We start from the raw sequence: 26,975 nt of genomic DNA, 5'->3' as shown, positions 1-26,975 counted from the left end.
ATGAAGATGGTGGCCCCTGGATGCCGTTCTGCTCCACCAGCTGCTGCCTGTGCTGCCATGTCCTGGCTGGCACCATCCTGCTGGGCACCCAGTGCCTGATCTTCAATGCTGTGGTACTGCTGGTTCTGTTGAGTGCCCTGGCTGATCCAGATCAGTGTCACTTTTCAAGTTCTGAACTCGGAGGTGACTTTGAGTTCATGGATGATGCCAACATGTGCATTGCCATCACAATTTCTGTTCTCCTGGTCCTTATCTATGCAATGGCTGTGCACGGAGCATACAGGCAACATGTGACCAGGACCATCCCATTCTTCTGTTACCAGATCTTTGGTTTTGCCCTGAACACCAGGGTTGCAGTCACTGTACTTGTTTATCCAAATTCCATCCAGGAATATACATGACAGTTCAGTTCAGTTCAGTCCCTCAGTCGTGTCCGACTCTTTGTGACCCCATGGACTGCAGCACACCAGGCCTTCCTGTCCGTCACCAGCTCGTGGAGTTTACTCAGACTCATGTCCATCGAGTCAACAATGCCATCCAACCATCTCATCTTCTGTCATCCCCTTCTCCTCCTGCCTTCAATCTTTCCCAGCATCAGGGTCTTTTCCAATGAGTCAGTTCTTCGCATCAGGTGGCCAAAGTATTGGAGTTTCAGCTTCAGCATCAGTCCTTCCAATGAACATTTAGGACTGATTTCCTTTAGGATGGACTGGTTGGATCTCCTTGCAGTCCAAGGGACTCTCAAGGGTCTTCCCCAACACCACAGTTCAAAAGCATCAATTCTTTGGCACTCAGCTTTCTTTATAATCCAACTCTCGCATCCATACGTGACCACTGGAAAAACCATAGTTTGACTAGATGGACCTTTGTTGGCAAAGTAATGTCTCTGCTTTTTAGCATGCTGTCTAGGTTGGTCATAACTTTTCCTCCAAGGAGTGAGCATCTTTTAATTTCATGGCTGCAGTCACCATCTGCAGTGATTTTGGAGCCCAAGAAAATAGTCTGCCACTGTTTCTCCATCTATTTGCCATGAAGTGATGGGACCAGATGCCATGATCTTTGTTTTCTGAATGTTGAGCTTTAAGCCAACTTTTTCACTCTCCTCTTTAACTTTCATCAAGAGGCTCCTTAGTTCTTTGATTTCTGCCATAAGGGTGGTGTCTTCTGCATATCTGAAGTTATTGATATTTCTCCTGGCAGTCTTGATGCCAGCTTGTGCTTCCTCCAGCCCAGCGTTTCTCGTGATGTACTCTGCATGTAAGTTAAATAAGCAGGGTGACAATGTACAGCCTTGACATACTCCATTTCCTACTTGAAACCAGTCTGTTATTCCATGTCCAGTTCTGCTGCTTCCTGACCTGTACAGAGATTTCTCAAGAGGCAGGTCAGGTAGTCTGGTATTCCCATCTTTTTAAGAAGTTTGCTGTGGTCCACACAGTCAAAGGCTTTGGCATAATCAATAAAGCAGAAGTAGATATTTTTCTGGAACTCTCTTGCTTTTTCAGTGATCCAATCAGTTCAGTTCAGTCGCTCAGTCCTGTCTGACTCTTTGCGACCCCATGAATCGCAGCATGCCAGGCCTCCCTGTCCATCACCAACTCCTGGAGTTCACTCAAACCCATGACCATCAAGTCAAGGATGCCATCCAGCCACCTCATCCTCTGTCGTCCCCTTCTCCTCCTGCCCTCAATCCCTCCCAGCATCAGAGTCTTTTCCAATGAGTCAACTCTTCACATGAGGTGGCCAAAGTACTGGAGTTTCAGCTTTAGCATCATTCCTTCCAAAGAAATCCCAGGGCTGATCTCCTTCAGAATGGACTGGTTGGATCTCCTTGCAGTCCAAGGGACTCTCAGGAGGCTTCTCCAACACCACAGTTCAAAAGCATCAATTCTTCGGCGCTCACCTTTTTTCACAGTCCGACTCTCACATCCATTCATGACCACAGGAAAAACCATAGCCTTGATCAGACAGACCTTTGTTGGCAAAGTAATGTCTCTGCTTTTGAATATGCTATATAGGTTGGTCATAACTTTCCTCCCAAGGAGTAAGCGTCTTTTAATTTCATGGCTACAGTCACCATCTGCAGTGATTTTGGAGCCCGGAAAAATACAGTCAGCCACTGTTTCTACTGTTTCCCCATCTATTTCCCATGAAGTGATGGGACCGGATGCCATGATCTTCGTTTTCTGAATGTTGAGCTTTAAGCCAATTTTTTCACTCTCCTCTTTCACTTTCATCAAGAGGCTTTTGAGTTCCTCTTCACTTTTTGCCATAAGGGTGGTGTCATCTGCATATCTGAGGTTATTGATATTTCTCCCAGCAATCTTGATTTCAGCTTGTGCTTCTTCCAGCCCAGCATCTCTCATGATGTACTCTGCATATACGTTAAATAAACAGGGTGACAATATACAGCCTTGATGTACTCCTTTTCCTATTTGGAACCAGTCTGTTGTTCCATGTCCAGTTCTAACTGTTGCTTTCTGACCTGCATACAAATTTCTCAAGAGGCAGGTCAGGTAGTCTGTATTCCCGTCTCTTTCAGAATTTTCCACAGTTGATTGTGATCCACACAGTTAAAGGCTTTGGCATAGTCAAGAAAGCAGAAATAGATGTTTTTCTGGAACTCTCTTGCTTTTCCATGATCCAGCGGATGTTGGCAATTTGATTTCTGGTTCCTCTGCCTTTTCTAAAACCAGCTTGAACATCAGGAAGTTCACGGTTCACGTATTGCTGAAGTCTGGCTTGGAGAATTTTGAGCATGACTTTACTAGCATGTGAGATGAGTGCAATTGTGCGGTAGTTTGAGCATTCTTTGGCATTGCCTTTCTTTGGAATTGGAATGAAAACTGACTTTTTCCAGTCCTGTGGCCACTGCTGAGTTTTCCAAATTTGCTGGCATATTGAGTGCAGCACTTTCACAGCATCATTTTTCAGGATTTGAAACAGCTCAACTGGAATTCCATCCCCTCCACTAGCTTTGTTCATAGTGATGTTTTCTAAGGCCCACTTGACTTTACATTCTAGGATGTCTGTCTCTATGTTGGTGATCACACCATCGCAGTCGTGAAGATCTTTTTTTGTATAGTTCTTCTGTGTATTCTTGCCACCTCTTCTTAATATCGTCTGCTTCTGTTAGATCCATACGATTTCTGTCCTTTATTGAGCCCATCTTTTCATGAAATGTTCCCTTGGTATCTCTAATTTTCTTGAAGAGATCTCTAGTTTTTCCCATTCTATGGTTTTCCTCTATTTCTTTGCACTGATCGCTGAGGAAGGCTTTCTTATCTCTCCTTGCTATTCTTTGGAACTCTGCATTCAAATGGGTATATCTTTCCTTTTCTCCTTTGCCTTTCCCTTCTCAGCTGCCTCCTAATTTTCCTCACAAAGATGATATCATGTCAATGAATCCTATCTGTTTGGTCCTCATTATTTTTCTGTTTATCAGCATTATCTTGATTTTTAACAATTATTTGATTAGCTGTGTTTGGAACTGCTACTGATGCATCAATGGCAGGAACTCCTCTGATGTCCTGGTTTATGTTACCAGCAGTGACCCTACAACGCTGTTACCCCTGTACCACTGCCACCCTATGTGTCTGCCTAAGCCTGGAAGTGGGGTGTAGCTGAGAGCGACAGCTTAATTTTACTTCTGAGATGTGCTCTCTGAGCTTATTTCTTACTGAAATGCTACAGCTTAAAATTTTAGATGTTAAGTTGAAACTCTGTAGTTTGAAACCTGGGCTTTAGCTAGATCACTGTGATGGAGTGACTGTAGACTTCTCTCTGTGGGGGTGGGGTGGGCTGGGCTGGGCTGGGCTCCCTTAGTCTTCCCTCTGCATCAAAATTTTCAACAACCTGGATGAACCTTTGTCCAAGGAGTCTGTTGTATGTGCTGAACCCCAGAGTTGAGTTGAATGCATTACAACTTTTTACTCCCTTTTTCTCTTTTGAAAGTGTAAAATAAAGTCAAAATTAGACCCCCGCCTCCCCCCCTCCCCCCGGCAAATATCAGCTGTTGTTTATTGTGACTGGATTGGCAGTGACTGCGATGTGTTTGTGTTAGTCATTCAGTTGTGTCCGACTCTTGCTACCCCGTGGACTGCAGCCCACTAGGCTCCTCTGTCCATGGGATTTCTCAAGGAAGCATACTGGAATGGGTTGCCATTTCTTCTCTGGAATATCTTCCTGATCCAGGGATAGAATCCAGGTCTCCTGCATTGCAGGCAGTTTCCTGAATTGCAGGCAGATTCTTTACCAACTGAGCCACCAGGGCTATGTGTTTAGCTGCCTCTATTTCCTTTTTTGCCAGGTGTTAAGCCAGACTACACTTCTCAGTGTGGCCCTCAGGTATAGGTCTGGTAACTCAACTCCACAATTCTCCCCTCCCTCAGTTTCTTGCCATCTGGGAAGCTGGAAATCAGAGGATTCTAATGCCCTAGGTGGTGGTGGAGACACAGGTTCCAAGGAGCCTGAGTCCTGAGTAATTGCCTGAAAGGAAATCATACAAGATGGCTGCCTGACCAGGAACACCTCTGTTGAACTAGTTCATGAGTGAAAATAGACTTTTTGTGTCAAGCATTGGCAAGCTGGAGCTGATTGTTATAACAGTGAACCTCCCCTGGATTTTACTCTGCCTATGGCTGTGGAGTTCATAACTGATACTTAGATATGTATTGTAGACCTTCATTATCTGCAGGTTCCACATCCACAGATCCAACCAACTATGGATCAAGCAATATTTGAAAAAAACTTCAGAAAATTCCAACAAGCAAAACTTGAATTTGTCACTCTGGCAAATATTTGCATAATATTTACATGGTAATTATATTGTATAAGTACTATTTGCATAGCATTTACATTGTATTAGGTATTGTAAGCAATTTGATGCTGCTGCTGCTGCTACTGCTGCTAAGTCGCTTCAGTCATGTTCGACTCTGTGAGATCCCATAGGTGGCAGTCCACCAGTCTCCCCCGTCCCTGGGATTCTCCAGGCAAGAACACTGGAGTGGGTTGCCATTTCCTTCTCCAATGCATGAAAGTCAAAAGTGATAGTGAAGTCGCTCGGTCGTGTGTGACTCTTAGCGACCCCATAGACTGCAGCCCACCAGGCTCCTCCATCCATGGGATTTTCCAGGCAAGAGTACTGGAGTGAGGTGCCATTGCCTTCTCTAATAAGCAATCTAGAGATGATTAAAATTTCATGGGTGGATGTGTGTAGATTATATGTAAATACTATACCGCTTTATGTAAGGGACTTGAGCATCCATTGATTCTGATCACTTCAGAGGTCCTGGAATCGTCCCTAGTTTTGCTGAGGGACAGGTGTATCACTAACCTGTTTGTTGTCACTTTTGTTACTTTATTTGTTAAACGAAAAGCACAATCTATATCCTATCCTATTAAAACTCAAGAAATGTAAGAAAATATTTGTTATATTGGGGGGATTAAATAGTATTCAATTTCTTTTTTTTTTTTTACTAAACAATTGAAGTTTTAGGACAATGTCTGCATGAATCTACTTGTAACAGGGAAATGATTTAAATTTTCTTTTATTAGTTAAATTGTTCTCTTGAAATTAGTAAAATAGAAATCTAATTGGTTTTCTTTTTATTAACCTAATTAATTTATATAAACATTGCTCCAGATTAAAGCCCAAATATTTTGAGAGCAACCGCAGTGAAAACCAGGAGGCTGGTTTTCATGGCTGCTTATCAAGTCAGCTCCTACATTTTCAAGTTCACCTTTCTTATCTTTCGTTCTTATACAATGATGTCATTGTTTGGAATTTAGCTATTTCCAGTAAACCAATGTGTGATTTTAATGACGCTACTGAATGACATTTTATTTTGTATACTGAACTCACAAAAAAGTCAATAATGTAATTCCAGTTTATCTAATACAATATCTTGATATTTAATAGACAAACGTATTTTGGAAACTCAAGGTAACATTTTATTATTCCATGGACTTTATTGACTGATTTCAGTCAAGGTAGAAATACCTTTGGTCTGAGTTAGCCTATCCCCACAGGAATGAATTGTTAGAAGAAAGATAAGTAAAACGACAGAAACAATGATATTAATATAAACAGTGAATATAACAGAAAAACAATGTTTGAATTATGATAATTTGTGATAATTTGAAGTAATAAAGGTGACCAAAGGCAAGAAAAATGAATATAAGGATACTCAAATAAATGATATTTGAGCTAGAAGAAAAGCAAAAATCAGTATAGGCAAACATTTTGTAAACTATAGTTTTAAGAAAAGGGAGAATAAGAAAAACCACTCCACACTAAAAGAGACAAGATGTATTAACTGAAGACTATTAGCAAGGAGAGAAAGGGACGTAAAGAATACGAAATGTTTAAGAAAAAGGAGGAAATCCTGTAATTTGTGAAAACATGGAGGGCATTATACTAAGGGAAATAAGCTAGGCAGAAAAAGAGAAATACCTCTGATATCACTTATATGGGTAATTTTAAAAAATGAACTCATAGAAAAAGTAGGATGGTAGTTGCCACGGTTTAGGGGTGGAGGAAATAAGGAGAAGTTGGTAAAAGTTACACATTTTCAGCTCTAAGAAGAATAAGGTTTGAGGAACTAATGCATAACGTGGTGCATTGGCAGGCAGATTCTTTACTGTTGAGCCACCAGGGAAACTCTATGGTTGAAATTTGCTCAAAGAGAAGAACTTAAATGTCCTCACCCACCTTCCACCAAAAAGAGGTAAACATGTGAAGTGATGGATGTGTTAATTAACTCGATGGAAGGAATCCTTTCACAATGTACTATACCCCAGTGAAGCTGGGGGAAAAAAGAAGGAAAACAAGCTTTAAAATAACTTCAGATTTCAGTTCCACATTCAACTTGGCTGTGACCTAATTACTTTACTACTCTGAGTTCAAGTGCCCCCAACTCTAACATGAAAATAATGATATCTCATAAGATGCCTGCAAAGCCATCTTAAGCTTTCCAGGCCTAAGCACACAGTAGAGTCAGCCCCTCTCCTGTCAGGTCAGTTCTCTCTCCTTCCAGGGTAATTAAGTGGTACCTGGGCGTGTGACTGCTCATTCACTCTTTATTCCCCAGCCTACCTGTAATTAGACATGGCCCTGTGACTACATTCTCACCAGTAGGATGTCAGTGGACACGAAGACACTGGTGTGCCTCTTATGTGCCTCTTCCTTGATTAGAACCAGTAGAGGTCCAGCTCTGACCATGTGGGTGAGGCCAAGGCCACAAGCCCTGAATGACAGCATGGAGAGGACCTTCCAACAGTCTCGACTACTTGGCTCACATCGTTCCAGGAAACAGCAGTATACTTCTGTCCTCTTCAGCTTCCAGTAAGGGAAGCACCTGAGACAAAATGAGGAGGAGGGTCCAGACATGGCCTGAAGCGTCATCAGAACATGAATAGACAGCTGTGCAGTTTGTGAAAGCCATCAGCGAGCCCTCGAGTCAAAGTCAGCTGTCAGACATTTGGGAATTTACCCGAGATGAAGTATCAGAGTCTAGATAAGAACCCAAGTCTCCTTCTTAGACAAGTGTTTTTTTCTTTTATTGGTGGAAGAGAAAATAAATAAAACCTTTAGGAGGTCAAATGGCTTTCCCAGAACTGAAGGAGAATTTTGGTTCAACCCATTCTGAGCTCAGTGATAGAGCATAAAACTTCCTGGAAAATCATGAAAAAGATAACCTGCTTGCTGTATAGCTTGCTGGGAACAGGTCCCTGTTGACACCAAGAAAACCACCAGAAGAGTGCCAGTGCCAAATTCCTGCTTTGTATTCAACTTCCCTTCAGCAAGGAGAAACCCTGTAATCTCATGAAAAAAGTGCTGGGCAAGGTCATTGACCGGGTGAATCATCTCTCTGGGCTGTTTCCTCACAGGTAAAGTAAGAGGACTGGACTAGTTTTATGCAAAATTTCACCCGGGCCTAGGCCTGAGGATAGATATAAACTTTATGGCTTTCCTAAGGGAGGGCAAGCTTTTGTGGGTGGGGGTGAGATAATGCTAGGGGTGACTTTTTAGAATTGTACTGAAGGTGTCATGAGAGCATTGCATCAGATACTCTTGATGTGCCCAGCTCGGGAAGTAAATGATGAGTAAGAAACAGTGGCTGACCTTGAGGAACTCAGAATTAAGTAGAAGTCTTGGTGGGAGTTAGTGTGGGACAGGGCAAGGGAGAGGGCATTGAGGGGAATCTGGGGGGACCTTGGGGAATCACACAATCTCTGATTTGGTTTCTTCCAATGAAATAGCAACTCCTCAGGGATGCTGGGAGGATTGGAAATAACATAGATAAGCTGACCAGGACAGCGTCCGTAACAAAAGTGGTGCCCACATGGTAGTTCACCATCATGACTTGTGTGGCAGAGTGTGAGCCTGAGTGACAATCTCTCAGGCTGCCCCTTGCCCACCCCCAGCTCTGCTCCAGACGAAGAGACTGCTTTATTGGGTTGCTCACAAGTGGGCTTCTTTGGGTGTGAAACACTCTGTGAGGTGAGGCAAAAGACTGGGATGCAGAGTTAAAGGGAGCTGAGAGGGGACTTCCCTGGTAGTCCAGTGGTTAAGGCTGTTCTCTCAGTGCAGGGGGCCTGGGCTTGATCCCTAGTCCAGGAACTAGATCCCGCACACTGCCACGAAGAATTTTCGTGCTCCAACTATAAAGACCTGGTGCAGCCAAATAAAATAAATATTGAAAAGAATTAAAAATATATATAGTTGATAGACTTAGAGGAGAGGCTAAGTGGTCTAAGAGTAAGGAATTCAGTGAGGGGAGATGAGAAGTGAAAGGAAAATGGCTCTTGGGCTTGGGAGAGGAGGCACAGGAGGTGGGTGATGGCTGAGAGGTTACAGGGTAAGACAACTGGGCGGTGGGAGGCAGGGAGGGCTGTGTGTGCGTGGGGGGAAGTTAGAGGGAAGAGATGTAAAAGTGTAACAGGATTTTGTATGGGACCCCCGCCTTTATTTTTGAGAGATAAGTTAAAGAATAAAGACTTCCTTTTTTGAATGTTTTTGGCTGCTTGTGCCTCTTTAATTCTGATGTCAGTGAAACACAGAACCACAAGAGTTTGGCATCCTAAATCGTCCCACTACATAAATAAATAATTGGAATGCATTGTGGTGATGGAGGTATTTATTGATACAAAGGCCTGTGGGCATCACGGGAGGAGGATTTCTTTCTCCTGAAGAGAGAAGGAAGCAATAGATCTGTTTGTGGGCTGCGTTTGACTCTCCCTGGATAAATGATCTTGGTAAAGTCACTCGAACTCTCTGACTCTTGACTTCCTCGTCTATAAATGAAGAATGATTAAAAAATGCCCTCCTTAAAGGCTTTGCACAAAGATCAAGTGAGGTATTGAATATATAACATGAAATGAAGAGGCTGGTGGGAGTTCTAGTTGAGAGCATGGGTTGTGAGGTTGGATGCATGTGGGTTTGAATTTTGGCTCAGGATGCTGTGGACAAGTAACAGGATATTTGTGGGGCACAATGGCCAACACACAGAGAGCTTTATAGGTGCCACAGGAGAAGCACTCAAATGTTACTGAATTGTCTTTGCAAATCTTGAAGCACTGTGAAAGTGGCTATTACTAATTTTATGATTCAGACTAAGGCCCAAGAGTACCAAACTGCAGAGGTAAAAATGCACAGTGGGTGGGGATGAGGTCCTGTGTTGCTTTCCTGCTGCTGCTGAAACAATAATCACAAACAACACAGAGTTATGCTCTTATAGTTCTGGAGGTCAGTCTGAAATGGGCTAAAGTCAGAGTGCCACAGGGCTGATTCCTTCTGGAAATTTTAGTGGAGAATCTATTTCCTTGTTCCTTCCTGCTTCGAGTCTGACTCCATTCCTTGCGTGACAGCCCCTTCCATCCATCTTCAAGGACAGCATCAGAGCATCTTCTCTCCTCTCTGGCCCCTGCTCTGTCCTTGCAACTTTTTCTAAGGACACTTGTGATTTCATCAGATCCACCCAGATAATTTAGAAAACTCTCCTCATCGCAAGATCTGTAACACAATTACCTCTGCAATTTTTTTTTTTTTTTTTTTTTTTTGCCAAATAAGGTAAAATGTTCACAGATTCCAGAGATTAGAATGTGGTCATCTTTGTTTTTGTTTAGTTTCTAAATTGTGTCCAACTCTTCGCAACCCCATCCTCTGTCCAGGGGATTTCCCAGCAAGAATACTGGAGTGGGTTGCCATTTCCTTCTCCAGGGGATCTTCCTAACCTAGGGATTGAACCTGGGTCTGCTGCAGTGGTGTGCAGATTCTTTACCACTGAGGGAATCCCGGGTGGTCATCTTTGGGCAGCTGTTATTCAGCCGATCTCAGGTACCTGGGGAAGAAAAAAGGAATTTCTAAAACAGAAAACTTGCAAACTGGGAAAGCTAATTTCAGACAGTGAATAACTACTGAAAAGTTAGGAACCTAATGAAGGCAAGTAATGAGATGACAGGGCATATGCGTGACCCCGGTCCCCAGGAGTAACGGAGAAAGAAGACTCTGCCTCCTGCTTTTTGCCCCTTCCTGGTGTCTCTCAGTCCCCATTCTCTCTTCATGTTTGTCCCTCTTTCCCCCTCTCTCTCCGCTTCCTCTCTGTGTTGAGAAGCAGCATAAGTCTTGCTGTCATAATGACCTGATTTTTAATTTTGGATGAATTACTCCCAAGCTTTATGACCTTGCTCCAACCACTTAACCTCTCAGAACTTGAAACACCTTATCTGTTAAGATAAGTGTAAGGACAATGACCTTGGGGAGAGGGCTGCAAGATATAATATGAGATAGCTTTTTGACTTGAAAGCAAGTTTTCCTCTCTCAAGTAGAGAGAGAAAACAACTGGGAGAATAACTCCTAGTCCTCCCTCCCATCTTTTTGGGGAACAGGGGTCTCTCTAGAGCACTCTTTCTGTGCCAGTCACTCTTGTAAGCACTTTCACACATATTGTGCCACTTGTTTCTTAGTTGCTGCATGTGGGATCTGACCAGGGATCAAACCCAGGGCCCCTGCATTGGGAGCATGGAGTCTCAGCCACTGGACCACCAGGGTGCTTCCATTTGTTTCTTTCGACAACCTTTTAAGACATGGTTATCTCCCCTTTTTGATGGCAAAGAAAAATCTGTTTCTTACTCTTCTCACATTTCTGACATCAAATATGTGGGCATTTTACCCACACCAGTCAATTTGCCAACTCTCTGGACACCAGCTGGATGTACTATAACTCCATTCTGACACTGACTACTCAGGGTTAGGGAAGACCCCACAGGTGAAGGGCTCAGTCCCGCAGGACTGCCCCCTGATTCAGACAGCAATCATGCAGTGAATCTCCAAGTTACTCACATCTCTGTGGCTGCAGACTGGGGGCTCCCATGATCCTCTCCTCAGGTTTGATAATTTGCTATGATTCACAGAACTCAGGGAAACACGTGTTTATATTTATTAGTTTATTATTGAGGCTTATACATAGGGCCTCCAAGGTGGTGCTAGTGGTAAAGAACTTGCCTGCCAATGCAGGGAACGTAAGAGACACAAGTTCGACCCTTGGGTTGGGAAGAACACCTGGAGAGGGCAGGGCAACCCACTCCAGTATTCTTGCCTGAAGAATCCCATGGACAGAGGAGCCTGGCAGGCTACTGTCTACAGGGTTGCAAAGAGTCGGACACAAACTGAAGCGATTTACCACGCACTTAGAGGACATAATAAAGGATACAGATGAACAACCAGACGAAGAGATTCGTAGAGTGAGGTCTGGAAGAGTCCATAGTGCAGAAACTTTGTCCCTGTGGAGTTAGGGTGCACATCCTCCTATTCACCAACCAGAATCTCTCCACATCCCAGAGTTTAAGAATTTTTATGAAGGTTTCACCCCATAGACCTGAATTGATCATTAACTCAATCTCCAATCCATCTCCCCAACCCAGAGGATAGAGGTGGGCTAAAAATTCCAAGCCTTTAATCACGACTTAGTTTTTCCAGTGACCATCCTGAAACTCTCAAGGAACCTATCCAGAGTCACCTCATTACAATATAAGACACTTCTGTCACCCAAGAAATGCCAAGGGATTTAGGCACTCTGTGTCAGGAACTAGCATCAAACACCAAATATTAGAACAAAAGATGCTCCTTGTGCTCCATCACTCAGGTGTAGGAGTTCTATGTCAGGAACTGACAGGTAGATCCAGAGAGTTGAGGCGATGGATCAAATTCATATAGTAGGAGGTGTCCAAGCTATGACCTTGACCTGACTCTCCTGACCCTGCAGCTGTCTATGGCACAGAAGTACATTTCATTGTTGGTGAAGTTTTAATTTCTTGCTACATATCTTCAAATGTATTGATTTGACAGTTAGAACATTCAATTTTTTTTTTCTTATAAAACAACAGAAGCGAAAGCCTTCTCTAGTAAGAGTTTTAACTTTGGGTGTGGCTCTTGGTTTTTGTGGTTCTTGGTGTGTCTACAACTGTCCCCAAAAGGTTGCCCTGTTCCTGCTACGCCCAGCAGGGCAGGCAGCACAAAGTTCTGTGTTTTTTATGCAGAGATCTGGCGGGCGGCCAGCCCAGGGCTCTAAGCTCTTGCTCATTGTAGTTCATGTCTGCCAGGCTGGTCACATGAACGGAAGTGGATGACTGGAGAACCCAAAAGCCGTTAAGAGTGGGAGTAAGTCATATGAATGGAAGTGGATGACTGGAGAACCCGAAAGCCGTAAGAGTGGGAGTAAGTCATCATGGTTGTAGCTTTACCAGCATGCATAGCAGCAGATGCCACAGTACCTGCAGCCACAGTAAGTCAGCCTGTTCTAGTGAGAGGCGGTGCTGCCAGGCTACACCTCACTTAAATGAGAATAGAAAGAAGCAACCTTTCTGGACAGATGCAACCTTGGAGATCAAAAGTTTCTTGGAGCCAATTGTTAGTAGAAAAAGGTCCCCTTTCCTCTGTTATGCAGAGTATCCTGCCAAAGCAGACACAGATTGCATTTTAATCTCCATCTGCCCCCCTGGACCTTGACAGTATAGCCCAGTAAGAGCCAAGTTTCTAGGACTGGGTCATAACTCTACTGCTGTGTGACCTTAGGCAACTGACTTAACCTCTCTGTGACTTGTTTCAGTATAAATTGAAGAGACTAACTATACTTATTTCAAAGATTCTCATGAGGATGCAATGACTTAACACACATATAAGTTAGAATTGTTTCTGGTCAAAGTAAGCACTGTAGGGCTGTCAGCATTATGACCTCCAGAGCTGCAAGCCCAGTTACTGGCAGGAAGCAGAGTCCCCTCCCCTCACCCCCTTCTCATACCAGTTGCAGGCCTCCTCTTCCACCACCTTCTAGAAGTATCTCTCTGCTCCTTCCACTCTTCTTGACTCCCTGATGACAGCAGTGAGCTTGCCTGGGAGCTAAATTCGCATGCAGGCGTATTTAAGAACGTCATCTATCTTGCTGGGATTATTTGTTAAGATAAAAGCTAACTGTTGAAACAAAGAAAGCTAACATTGCAGTGCCTTAAAGGATATAGAAGTTTATAATTTAGACTTGTTACAAACTATAGTACAGTTGGGAATGGATGAGTAGTCTCTGCCCTCAGACTTTGTTTCTAGTAAGATAGCTTGTGCTTTCTCTAGTTCAGCTAGTCCCTAGCCAGTCATTTTGTTATGCATAGGAAATAGAGACCATTTACATGATCTCTGAACCTAGGATAATATTTAGACTTAGTCTGGGTTCTAAGGAATCTAGAGCCTGTAAACAGTTCCTATTGGTATTAATATATCATGTGCACGCGTATGTGTATGTGTTAGTCGCTCAGCCATGTCCGACTCTTTGTGACCCCGTGGACTGTAGCCTGCCAGCCTTCTCTGTCCATGGGATTCTCCAGGCAAGAATACTGGAGTGGGCTGCTATTCCCTTCTCCAGGGGATCTTCTTGATGGATTAGTATATCATATTCGCAATAAATTGTGCCTGCTCACTTTACCCCTTCATCTTTTTAAAAAATTTTAATTTTATTTGTGTATTGATCATGGCACATGGAATGCAGGGTCTTAGTTCCCTGGCCAGGTGTCAAACTCCCGCTCCCTGCAGTGGAAGCACAAGTCTTTACCCCTGAACCACCAGGGAAGTACCTCCTCCTTCATCTCAATAATCAGTGTTAAGCTGACCTACCAAATCAGGCCAGCTCCCTGCAAAAGTTTCTTTTCTGTGGTTTAACGTCGACAATAAACATTCACATGGTAGGAGGTGGCAGTGAAGAGAACATCAATATTTGTAATTGTTGGTTATTTGCTGCAAACGGGGCTGGCAACATGAACTCATTATCCATAATAAGTGAGGTACATGTGGGCAGCGTGCAAGAAAGTGTATGTACCTACAGACAAAGCACAGACTCCACATTTGTAAAAATGCTTTATTTTGCCATCTGTTCTTTAATTTCCACTCAGAGATCTCTGACCCAGGAGCATTTGTGCTGGGGGGAGGAGGCGATGGGGTCGTATTGATTTCCCAGGGCACCTGGAGGCCAGAGGTCCTGCCCTAGTTTCTCAGTGGCCACCAGCAGCTGCACGAGGCAGAGATGGAGCTGTCTCTCCCTCGGTAACTGGCATTCCCGTCCCGGCTTTGTGTGACTCTGTGACCTTCTTCAGGTTGGAGCTGTCTTTGGAAACACACTGTCCCAGAAACAGATAAGACAAAACAATATAGGATGCTCCATTGTTCTAGAAGTATGACGAAATGTGTGTTCAATTGCGCTTTACTTACGCTTTCATTCACTTATTCGGTAAATGTTGATTGTCTCCTTTGTCTCCTCAGTGTATGTGCTGGGATAAAGGGTAGGCAGATAGAACAAAGGAATCCAAAAACGCAGTGGCTTCAGAAAGAAAGACGCGTCTGCGCTTTGCAGTCCCAGTCCAGGCAGCCCGGGAGGGCGGGATGGCTCGCCTACATATGGCTACTGGGCCATCTGTTGCTCCTATATCCCGTGGACACTGTTTTGTGATGTGTGTGGTTTGTACAAGGATTCAGGGGCTGCCTCACTCCTCTTCTCCGCACAAGGGAACCTGTTTTGACAGAGTGTTTACACTCTAGTTTGACAAACTGTAAACATGTTGAGCTTAAGAGATGTCATAAAAACATCTTCATGAAATTTGTCATTGCATATGTTGTTTTTGAGATATGTTTAAAAACAAAGGAAAACATGTTTATGCATGGAAAGCAAGCAAATATAAACAAGTTGTTTGCATTGGAGAGAAAGGCTCTGGAGGCACTGGGTGGCTTTCTTCAGACTTGTTTGCTCATCTGTAATATAGCGGTTTTTAAAAACCCATAATTTTATTTATTTATTTACTTATTTTGGCTATTCCAGGTCTTCCTTGCTGTGCGGGCTTTTCTCTAGTTGTGGCGAGTGGAAGTTACTCTCTGGCTGCATGTGCAGGCTTCTCTCGTGGAGCACAGACTATAGCGTGTGTGGGCTTCAGCAGTCTCAGCATGTGGGCTCAGTACCTGGGGCTCCCAGGCTCTACAGCACAGTTTCAGTAGCTGTGGCTTAGCTGTTCCTTGATATGTGGACTGGAGATTGAACTCATGTTTCCTGTATTGGCAGGTGGATTCTTTACCTCTGAATCATCAGGGAAGCCACTATAACGGTATTAAATAGGCATTGTCTCATAGGACTTTTATGAGAATCAAATGGACGCAACTTGTAAAGCAAGGGCTCTGTGGTCAGGTTGCCTTGGGTCCGAAGTCTAACCCTATTTTACCAACGGGTATAACTTTTGAAAACCCACTCCAGTATTCTTGCCTGGAGAATCCCCATGGACAGAGGAGTCTGGTAGACTATAGCTCATGGGGTTGCAAAGAGTCAGACATGACTGAGCAACTAAGCACACACACATACACATATAGCTTTTGGAAGATTACTAATTCCTCTGGGCCTCTGTTTTCTCAGCTGGGAATAATAATAGTGCTTTTACCTCATGGGGTTATTCAGTTCAGTTGCTTAGTCGTGTCTGACTCTTTCAGACCACATGAATCGCAGCACGCCAGGCCTCCCTGTCCATCACCAACTCCTGGAGTTCACTCAGACTCACGTCCATCGAGTCAGTCATGCCATCCAGCCATCTCATCCTCGGTCGTCCCCTTCTCCTCCTGCCCCCAATCCCTCCCAGCATCAGAGTCTTTTCCAATGAGTCAACTCTTCGCATGAGGTGGCCAAAGTACTGGAATTTCAGCTTTAGCTTCACTCCTTCCAAAGAAATCCCAGGGCTGATCTCCTTCAGAATGGACTGGTTGGATCTCCTTGCAGCCCAAGGGACTCTCAAGAGTCGTCTTCTACACCACAGTTCAAAAGCATCAATTCTTTGGCGCTCAGCCTTCTTCACAGTCCAACTCTCACATCCATACATGATCACAGGAAAAAACATAGCCTTGACTAGACGGACCTTAGTCGGCAAAGTAATGCCTCTGCTTTTGAATATACTATCTAGGTTGGTCATAACTTTTCTTCCAAGGAGTAAGCGTCTTTTAATTTCATGGCTGCAATCACCATTTGCAGTGATTTTGGAGCCCAAGAAAATAAAGTCTGACACTGTTTCCACTGTTTCCCCATCTATTTTCCATGGAGTGATGGGACCGGATGCCATGATCTTCGTTTTCTGAATGTTGAGCTTTAAGCCAACTTTTTCACTCTCCTCTTTCACTTTCATCAAGAGGCTTTTAGCTTCTCTTCACTTTCTGCCATAAGGGTGCTGTCATCTGCATATCTGAGGTGACTGATACTTCTCCTGGCAATCTTGATGCCAGCTTATGTTTCTTCCAGTCCAGCGTTTCTCATGATGTACTCTGCATATAAGTTAAATAAGCAGGGTGACAATATACAGCCTTGACGTACTCCTTTTCCTATTTGGAACCAGTCTGTTGTTCCATGTCCAGTTCTAACTGTTGCTTCCTGACCTGCATACACATTTCTCAAGAGGCAGGTTAGGTGGTCTGGTATTCCCATCTCTTTCAGAATTTTCCACAGTTGATTGTGATCCACACAGTCAAAGGCTTTGGCATAGCCAAAAAGCAGAAATAGATGTTTTTCTGGAACTGTCTTGCTTTTTCCATGATCCAGCAGGTGTTGGCCATTTGATCTCTGGTTCCTCTGCCTTTTCGAAAACCAACTTGAACATCAGGAAGTCCACGGTTCACATATTGCTGAAGCCTGGCTTGGAGAATTTTGAGCATTACTTTACTAGCATGTGAGATGAGTGCAATTGTGCGGTAGTTTGAGCATTCTTTGGCATTGCCTTTCTTTGGGATTGGAATGAAAACTGACTTTTTCCAGTCCTGTGGCCACCGCTGAGTTTTGCAAGTTTGCTGGCATATTGAGTGCAGCACTTTCACAGCATCATCTTTCAGGATTTGAAACAGCTCAACTGGAATTCCATCCCCTCCACTAGCTTTGTTCGTAGTGATGCTTTCCAAGGCCCACTTGACTTCACATTCCAAGATGTCTGGCTCTAGATTAGTGATCACACCATCATAGGAAGATTAAATAAGTTAATCCATTTGAAATACAAAACCTTAGAATCTGGTACATATCAACCATTTAAACATATTTACATATGATTTCATTTTACTTTCACATATAGCCCCAGTGTAATTCCTGCCATGTAGTAAATGGTCATCAAAAAATAACTATCAGGTGATAAATAAATGGAGATAGAACCATCTGATGTCAGTTGTTCATTTCCAAGAGAGCAGACTTGAATTTTTTCCCAAGGACTTCCTTTGGTAACTACCTTGCCCCATTGCATGGGGTTCTGGAGTAACAAGGGGTGACTTTAGGACCCACACCAGCATATCTTTGTGCTCCATCTAAAAGCAGAAATTTGCACAAAGGTGGGCAAGGATCAAGTATGGCTACTTGGAGTTACCTTTGAATGATGACTATAGCTGCTGGAGTAAAGAGGGTCCCTTTATCTTGCATTGAGAGCAACAGTGCCTAAATGGTTGGGTTGTTTCCTAGCTACCAATAAGTAACTTGTCCGCTTCCTGGAGGGAGGCTGCCACAGCCCATCACCAAAAAATAAGCAGAGCCGAGAGGTGGGGAAAGAAGTAACAGAGCCTTAACATCATTGTTTTAATCCTAGATCAAGACATACCTGAAGCTATACCATGGCACTTGAACTTTGTAAATAGATAATCCTATTATTTATTTATTTATTTTTAACTGACGCTATTTAGAATTGGGTTTATTTCATTTATAATGAAAGGACCATCTTACTAAAGGTTCTATTCCTAAACGTAACTGGAAAGGAGTATGATTGAATGTTTGTTATGTAGCAGTAATAATACTTGTAATAGATAATATTTAGTAAGGTCTACTACATACCAGACACTGTTCTAAGTATTTTGCATGTATCAACTCATTGAGGCCTGAGGAGGCATAGTTACTCCTATTTTACAGATGGGGAAAACAGAGGTATGAAAATGTTTCTTGGCCTGTGATTTCAGAGTCAAGAATAAATTTAAACATTCAAGGAAGCACTGGATTATCCAAAGAACTTGGCTTGTAATGTTTTTCAAGTGATGTTAACATCACCTTAAACATTTTTGAACTGCCTTTGAAAAGAATTATTATTAGAGCCAGTTTATATCAGAAAATAAATATCACAGTGTGTAATAACACTGCATGTTTGGCCATAAGGGCATGCCTGTGCTTGCTAAATTACTTTGTTTACTACTTGTGACCCTCAATGCTATTTAGCTGTTCACACAAATCAAATTCACCTCGAAGGACACAGGTATGTGGCCATTCAGGAACACGGGCCCTGAAGGTGATCCTAAAAGGAAGACTTCTCAACTGGTTTGTGCAAGGTATGCTTTGGAAGAGGACGTCCGAGCACATAAATTATAGTGTGCTGTTTTGAAAACAATCACATCGCAGTATGTTCATACCTTATTATTATTATTTTTTCTTTAAAGTATGTATCCAACAGAGGCAAGGCATGGAGGTGTTTGCATTAGGGACTCTGCTGACTCTAGTTGGTATCCGGGAGGTGAGCCAGCTCCTCAGCTGAGCCTGAGAAAGTCTATCTCATTCCACAAACAGAAGGTCCAGGTTGAGAAAGTGACAGTTCATTGATGTGGGCTGCACTTGGGTGAACACTTCAGGAGTCTAACAGAAGAGACTGAGAAAAAGTTACAGGAGTGATGTCCACCCCTAACACTCCTAGCAACCAAATCTGGATGAAGCATTTTCTGGTATGGAGAGATTAGGAAAGGAGATATTTCCTCGCATGTTATGAAAATCATTTAAAACATTCTCAAAAGTTGAAAGAAGAGTACAACACCTTTATTCAACAACTGTTAACCTTTTGTTTGTATGGGTGTGTGTTCATGTATGTGTGTGTGTGTGTGTGTGTGTGTGTGTCTAGAATTTTGCTGAAGCTTCTGAAAATAATTTTCAGACATTGAGACACTTTGCCCCTAAATAACTGAGGTAAGAATTAGGACATTCTCCAACATAACATCGCACTTGAGATAATATTCCCTAATTTCATTTTATTCATCCTTACTCAAGTTTGTTGTTTTCTTCCACTCACTCCAAATCAGGATCTAATCAATGCATTGCATTTTGTTGTTACATCTTTTTATTTTCCTTTATGCTAAAAGTATTGTGCACTTTAAAAACAAATGAACAAGCAAAAAAAAAATATACATTGTCCCTCTGAAGAGAACAGGCGGTGGTCCTGTAGAAGGTTCTACAGTCTGGATTCATCTGCTTGCTCTCTCCTGGTGCCATTCATCTCGCCCCTTTTCCCCAAGTATTTTGTGTGGCTGGAAGATAGATCCAGAGGTTTGACAAGATTCAGGTCACCCATCTTTGGCATAAATACTGCATAGGTGACCCCGTGAACATCAATTGCCTCTCATCAGGAATCACATAATGTCATGGTGTCCTATCATTACTAAATAAATGTGACCTCTAGCCCAAGGTGGTAACTGCTAGAACTTTCTACTGAAATGTTATTTCTCTCCCTGTTGCAATTAGAATCCAGTGGGAGATACCTAAGCACCCTGCACATACCCTTGTAGGCAGCAATCTTCACTGAATGACTTAGTCCATCCTGTACATTTGAGAACAACTTGCGATGGCTTCATAGCACTATTTCTAGAGCACCTTCAACCAGCTGTCTTTGTATTTCTTATGAATCCTAGGTTACAAGTATTCACTTGGCTGTTCTTCAAAAACAGCAAGATCTTGCTCAATGCTGATAGAGAAGTTCTGTAAATATGTGTAAACATTTCCTGTTTGGGACAGCTGGAAACATTTACCCTTAAACATCCCTAGTGGGTAGTGGAGGAATCAGCCTGGCTATGAAAATTTTATGCTCCACCAGCACCTAGAGTTTTCAGATTCACAACATAGATAGGCTTCCAGCCGGTTAGTACTCTACTGAGTTCTCCTGATACAGGGGATTTCAACCCCGATTATGCACTTGAATCATCCTGGGAGCTTTAGATTGTGTTCTGATCCATTTGGATCAAAATCTATGAAGGTGAGGCCAAGAAGAAGTATATTCTAAAAGCTTTCTCAGTGATTCTATTGAGGCCAGGTGGGAACCACTTAAAAAGAAGTCACATTTGTCCGTTGAACAAGGTAGTGGGGGAGTGGGAGAGGTGAGGAGGTGAGTAGGAATGCCCACTCTCTGAGCAGTCAAAAATCAATGTACAGTTTTTAGTTGGCCCTCCCTATCCATGGTTCCTCTGCATCAGCCATTCTGCATCCAAGAATTTGACAAACCCTGGATTGGATTGTACTGTATTGAAAAAAGATGAACAATGCAAACTGTGTTCATTCAAGGGTTAACATGCTTCAAAAAGGTAATTATAATATCAGCATGTAACATCAAGACACCACATACCTTCCTCCAAGATGGTGGTTGCCAAACTTCATCTACATATTAGAGTCTTTTGGGGGAGATTTTATCACTTCTGATGGGTAGGTTACGCTTTATACTGATTTAAATAGGAATATCTGGGCATGGAAACCAGGCATAAGAATATTTTAAAGATGTCAGGTAATTCCAATGTACACCTATGTTTTGGAAACACTGCCCCAGAGACTGTCTTCCAATGAGACAGCTTTGGTTTGCTCAGGAAGGCAACTATATCAGTTGAAAATGTTTGTGGCAAAAATGAGCAGCAAAACCAGTTAATGGCAGCTAAACCCAAAGGACACAATTTTACTTAACCAGAAGTCTGGAGGTGAATCTGGAGTTTTTCCTGAGGCTCGGTGATGTCATCAGGGACCCCTGCTCTGCCCTGAAAATGACATTTGCAGCTACTGGTTTCTCATCCTGTTTTTAATACTTCAGGGTCACAGGATGGCTACTGCGGCTTTAGTCATTTTAGCTTCACATCAGCTTTCCAAGGCAGAATGAAGGTGGGCTGGTACGTGAAAGCCTTATTCCTCTGAAGTTCTGTCATTTTCTCTTGAGATAGAGACTCTTCCAACCAACTTTCTCCTACATCTCTTTGGCGAGAGCAGATTCACATGTCTACCTCTAACCCAATTCTCTCAAAGGAAAATGGGACAGTATGATGGTTTAGACCAAACACAGTTGTTCACTTATGCCTGGAATGCATGCCTCCTCTCATGAGATGAATGGATTTCCACTGGTTGACGTTCTGTTACCAGGGAAGACCTGGAGTGATTGCTTGTTAGGCAGCCAGCAAACTGTCTGCGAGAGCAAGCAGTGAAATGACTAAAAGGGGGAGGAAGAGGAGAAATAGTATTTAGGAAACCACAGACTTCTCCATTTTGCAAGAAAGAAGGTCCAGCCACTCCTGTTACAACAGCTCTGCCTGAGGCTAGTGGCATCACATCAGAAATGCATCTTATTCTGTATTGGGATCGTCCAGGTTCTAGTTTAAAGGCCTTCCCTGGGACTCTTCTTCAAACGCTGTTTGAAAAATTCCTGTTGATGGCAATGAGAAGAGCCAGTTGACACAATTTTTAAGCATTGAACAGATTTTGGGACCCATTTTTCTCCCTTCCTCCCCTTCACAAGTAATTGAAAATAAATGCAAAGTTTATAGAGTTTTGCCAAGAAAATGCCCTGTTCATAGCAAGCACCCTCTTCCAACAACACAAGAGAAGACTCTACACGTGGACATCACCAGATGGTCAACACCGAAATCAGATTGATTATATTCTTTGCAGCCAAAGATGAAGAAGCTCTATACAGTCAGCAAAAACAAGACAGGGAGCTGACTGTGGCTCAGATCATGAACTCCTTATTACCAAATTCAGACTCAAATTGAAGAAAGTAGGGAAAACCGCTAGACCATTCACGTCTGACCTCAATCAAATCCCTTATGGATTATACAGTGGAAGTGAGAAATAGATTTAAGGGCCTAGATCTGATAGATAGACTGCCTGATGAACTATGGAATGAGGTTCATGACATTGTACAGGAGACAGGGATCAAGACCATCCCCATGGAAAAGAAATGCAAAAAAGCAAAATGGCTGTCTGGGGAGGCCTTACAAATAGCTGTGAAAAGAAGAGAGGCGAAAAGCCAAGGAGAAAAGAAAAGATATAAGCATCTGAATGCAGAGTTCCAGAGAATAGCAAGAAGAGATAAGAAAGCCTTCTTCAGTGATCAATGCAAAGAAATAGAGGACAAGAACAGAATGGGAAAGACTAGAGATCTCTTCAAGAAAATTAGAGATACCGAGGGAACATTTCATGAAAAGATGGGCTTGATAAAGGACAGAGATGGTATGGACCTAACAAAAGCAGAAGATATTAAGAAGAGGTGGCAAGAATACACAGAAGAACTGTACAAAAAAGATATTCACGACCAAGATAATCACGATGGTGTGATCACTCATCTAAAGCCAGATATCCTGGAATGTGAAGTCAAGTGGGCCTTGGAAAGCATCACTACGAACAAAGCTAGTGGAGGTGATGGAATTCCAGTTGAGCTGTTTCAAATCCTGAAAGATGATGCTGTGAAAGTGCTGCACTCAATATGCCAGCAAAGTTGGAAAAAGCAGCAGTGGCCACAGGACTGGAAAAGGTCAATTTTCATTCCAGTTCCAAAGAAAGGCAATGCCAAAGAATGCTCAAACTACCGCACAATTGCACTCATCTCACATGCTAGTAAAGCAATGCTCAAAATTCTCCAAGCCAGACTTCAGCAATACATGAACCGTGAACTTCCTGATGTTCAAGCTGGTTTTCGAAAAGGCAGAGGAACCAGAGATCAAATTGCCAACATCCGCTGGATCATGGAAAAAGCAAGACAGTTCCAGAAAAACATCTATTTCTGCTTTCTTGGCTATGCCAAAGCCTTTGACTGTGTGGATCACAATCAACTGTGGAAAATTCTGAAAGAGATGGGAATACCAGACCACCTAACCTGCCTCTTGAGAAATCTGTATGCAGGTCAGGAAGCAACAGTTAGAACTGGACATGGAACAACAGACTGGTTCCAAATAGGAAAAGGAGTACGTCAAGGCTGTATATTGTCACCCTGCTTATTTAACTTCTATGCAGAGTACATCATGAGAAATGCTGGGCTGGAAGAAACAAGCTGGAATCAAGATTGCTGGGAGAAATATCAATAACCTCAGATATGCAGATGACAGCACCCTTATGGCAGAAAGTGAAGAGGAACTCAAAAGCCTCTTGATGAAAGTGAAAGAGGAGAGTGAAAAAGTTGGCTTAAAGCTCAACATTCAGAAGACGAAGATCATGGCATCTGGTCCCATCACTCCATGGAAAACAGATGGGGAAACAGTAGAAACAGTGTCACACTTTATTTTTTGGGCTCCAAAATCACTGCAGATGGTGATTGCAGCCATGAAATTAAAAGACACTTACTCTTTGGAAGAAAAGTTATGACCAACCTAGATAATATATTCAGAAGCAGAGACATTACTTTGCCGACTAAGGTCCGTCTAGTCAAGGCTATGTTTTTTCCTGTGATTAAGTATGGATGCGGGAGTTGGACTGTGAAGAAGGATGAATGCTGAAGAATTGATGCGTTTGAACTGTGGTGTTGAAGAAGACTCTTGATGGTCCCTTGGGCTGCAAGGAGATCCAACCAGTCCATTCTGAAGGAGATCAGCCATGGGATTTCTTTGGAAGGACTGATGCTAAAGCTGAAGCTCCAGTACTTTGGTCACCTCATGCGAAGAGTTGACTCACTGGAAAAGACTCTGATGTTGGGAGGGATTGGGGGCAGGAAGAGAAGGGGACGACAGAGGATGAGATGGCTGGATGGCATCACTGACTCGATGGACATGAGTCTGAGTGAACTCCGGGAGTTGGTGATGGACAGGGAGGCCTGGCGTGCTGCGATTCATGGGGTCGCAAAGAGTTGGACACGACTGAGCAACTGAACTAACTAAATGTAACCCATATAAACCAAAGTTTCCCCCATGACCAGTACCCACTTTAATGGTTTTATTTAATTTTAAAAATAACAATAGAAACTTAATATATATATATATGTATTTTTGGTGATTGCAACTTTTCTGATGCCCTAAAGTATGTGCTTGGTCTCTATTTTGGGTGAACCAGCATTTCTCATGGGAGTTCTTTAGTCATGTGCGTCATTGCTGGAACCCAAGATGGTATTTTTTAAAAAGGCTGTCGTCTCCATGCTTGTGAGTTAACTCAGATGATCAAATGGTAACTCTCCCAAGGCACAGCTCTAATCAACTTCAGTAACTAAGACAACATATATAAAGCACATAAAATATTGCTTGACACGTACGAGCTAGGTATAGTGCTTGTTGTTTCTAGAGATCTCAAAATTCTTTTGAAATGAAAGAGACCACACAATTCACACAAAGATAGTATGTTAACAAGTGAGCAATGTAGAAAGGGAAAGGATAAGAGAACTAATGCGTTTTGATCATCTTTCCTATTATAGGTTCAGAAAAGACAGTGTATATATTATGTACTGTTATATTTAATGCTTCCACCTAGCCCAAAGAGGTAAGTATTATTATAGCCACTTGACCAGTGAGGAAAATGAAGCTCAGAAAGTTGGAGTAACTTGTGCAAGATAACAAATGAGTAAGCAGCCAAACTGACTTAGATCTGTCTTGATTGAGACATGTTTTTTTAAGAATACATGCTTCTCTTCATTTTTTTTTTTTTTGATAGATACATAGGACAAAATATATGGTGTATGGATAAAACCTTTAGTTGTTCATAGAAAAGGGCACCCAATCTACTTCTGTTAGGTTGCTATTGATGTCCCTAGAGGCAAGAATGGTGTAGCTTTTAGGTAACTATTATTGATAATTTATAGCCTTGAAGTTATAAAGGTGAAAATGTGATTCTTGTCTCTTAGAGAAGTTACAGACCAATGGAGAGACAGAAGTGCCAATGAATGATGAATATTCAACATAATAATTGCTACTAAGTTCACATATTTGGAATAAATGTAGATCGTGGAAAAAGAAATTCTGAGCTAGAGAGGATTAGAGAAAGATTCACGAAGGATATAATTTTGACACAAGCACAGACTTCAGGACAAGGAGGAGATATCCAGGGAGATAGTCAGGGGGAGAACATTCCAGGGAGAAAGAACAGTCTGTGCAACAGCAAGTAGATTTAAGAGAGCTCTGGGAATTACAAGCAGTTCAGTATTGATGGCTCTTGAGGTTTAAAGTTAAGAGTGGCAGAAATGAGTCCCTGGGGGAAAGAAAGTTTCAGATTCTTCTAAAAGGGTTTAGCTCGTTTTTTTTTTTAATAAAAATAATAATACTGTACTGATATAATACCATCAAATAAGAGATGATTATGATAACACAGAGATCCAAAGACAATTAATATTTTAAATATTCATGCCTGCAAAAGATTAGAGATGACCAAAATGTCCACCAATGGAAGACAGATTAAATAAATTTTCTATATACATAAATGAAAAACCATATATATGGCTATTTCAAAAGCATAGGGAATGGATAGACTTGGAGTTTGGGATTGATATGTACACACTGCTATATTTGAAATAGATTTTAAAAAATAAATAAATTTTAATTTTAATTTAAAAGATGAATACATAAAAATTAAATTCTCACTTCCAAAAAAATTGAAAAACAATAAAAAGAATGAAGTAAATCCATAGCGTCCTAGATCAGATTCTCCAGAAAGCAAAGCTAGAAATTTATTTGGGAGGGACAAGCCCAGAATGGTGAGGGTGAAGCTAATGGGAAGTAAAGCAAGAGAAAGTGCAGTATATGTGTCACCACGCTGACCAGATCATGGACTGTAAGGGACACGACGTTTCTTTCACTCAGCAGGCAGCTTATTAGTAGGAACCATCCCAGAATAGTCTATGGATGAGGGAAAGGAGGGAGACGTCTACTGCGTGGCTCCTCCCATTTCTTGTTTCCAGTTGGTGGAGGCTGATGTCGTCTGGCCCTCAGCAGCTCACGGAAAGCTGGGACCTGTGCCTAGCAGTGGTGTTGGATGCAGGTCCCAAAGTGGGGGGCCACCAGGCACAGGAGGCCAACCAAGAGTGAAAGGAGGAAACTATCGAGGGAATTTTAAAATGTATATAGAGACTTTTATCCCAGTTAATATACTGCCTGGCTATAAAGTCTGGAAACATAGACATATTATTTTTATCATATTTTACATATCAATATGCTATCTTTTCACAAGCATATTCCTTCCTTATGTTGCTAGACTTGACAGCCACCTTATATTCTAGTATAAAACAGGCTCCAAAATGTGCTCTAAGGAAACAAGGTACAATGCTGCTGTATTTAAAATGGATAACCAAGAAGGACCTATGGTATAGCACAATGTTATTGTAATGCTCAATGTTATGTGTGAGTCTGGATGGGAGCGGGGCTTGGGGGAGAATGGATATGTGTATGTGTACTGCTGAGTCCCTTCACTGTTCACCTGGAACTACCCCAACATTGTTAATCAGCTATACCCTAATACAAAATAAGTTTA

At 42.4% G+C, this 26,975-nt stretch overlaps 1 pseudogene; it reads left to right on the top strand.

The window, feature by feature from the left end:
* LOC101108918 (lysosomal-associated transmembrane protein 4B-like) lies at positions 1–26,533 on the top strand (annotated as a pseudogene).
* Positions 26,534–26,975: the final 442 nt, after the last annotated feature.

The sequence above is a fragment of the Ovis aries genome, chromosome 6 (assembly GCF_016772045.2).
Source record: "Ovis aries strain OAR_USU_Benz2616 breed Rambouillet chromosome 6, ARS-UI_Ramb_v3.0, whole genome shotgun sequence".
In the NCBI taxonomy this organism is placed as follows: Eukaryota; Metazoa; Chordata; class Mammalia; order Artiodactyla; family Bovidae; genus Ovis; species Ovis aries.
Note: the sequence above shows the minus strand (reverse complement) of the source record. Positions and strands in the feature narration are given on the sequence as shown.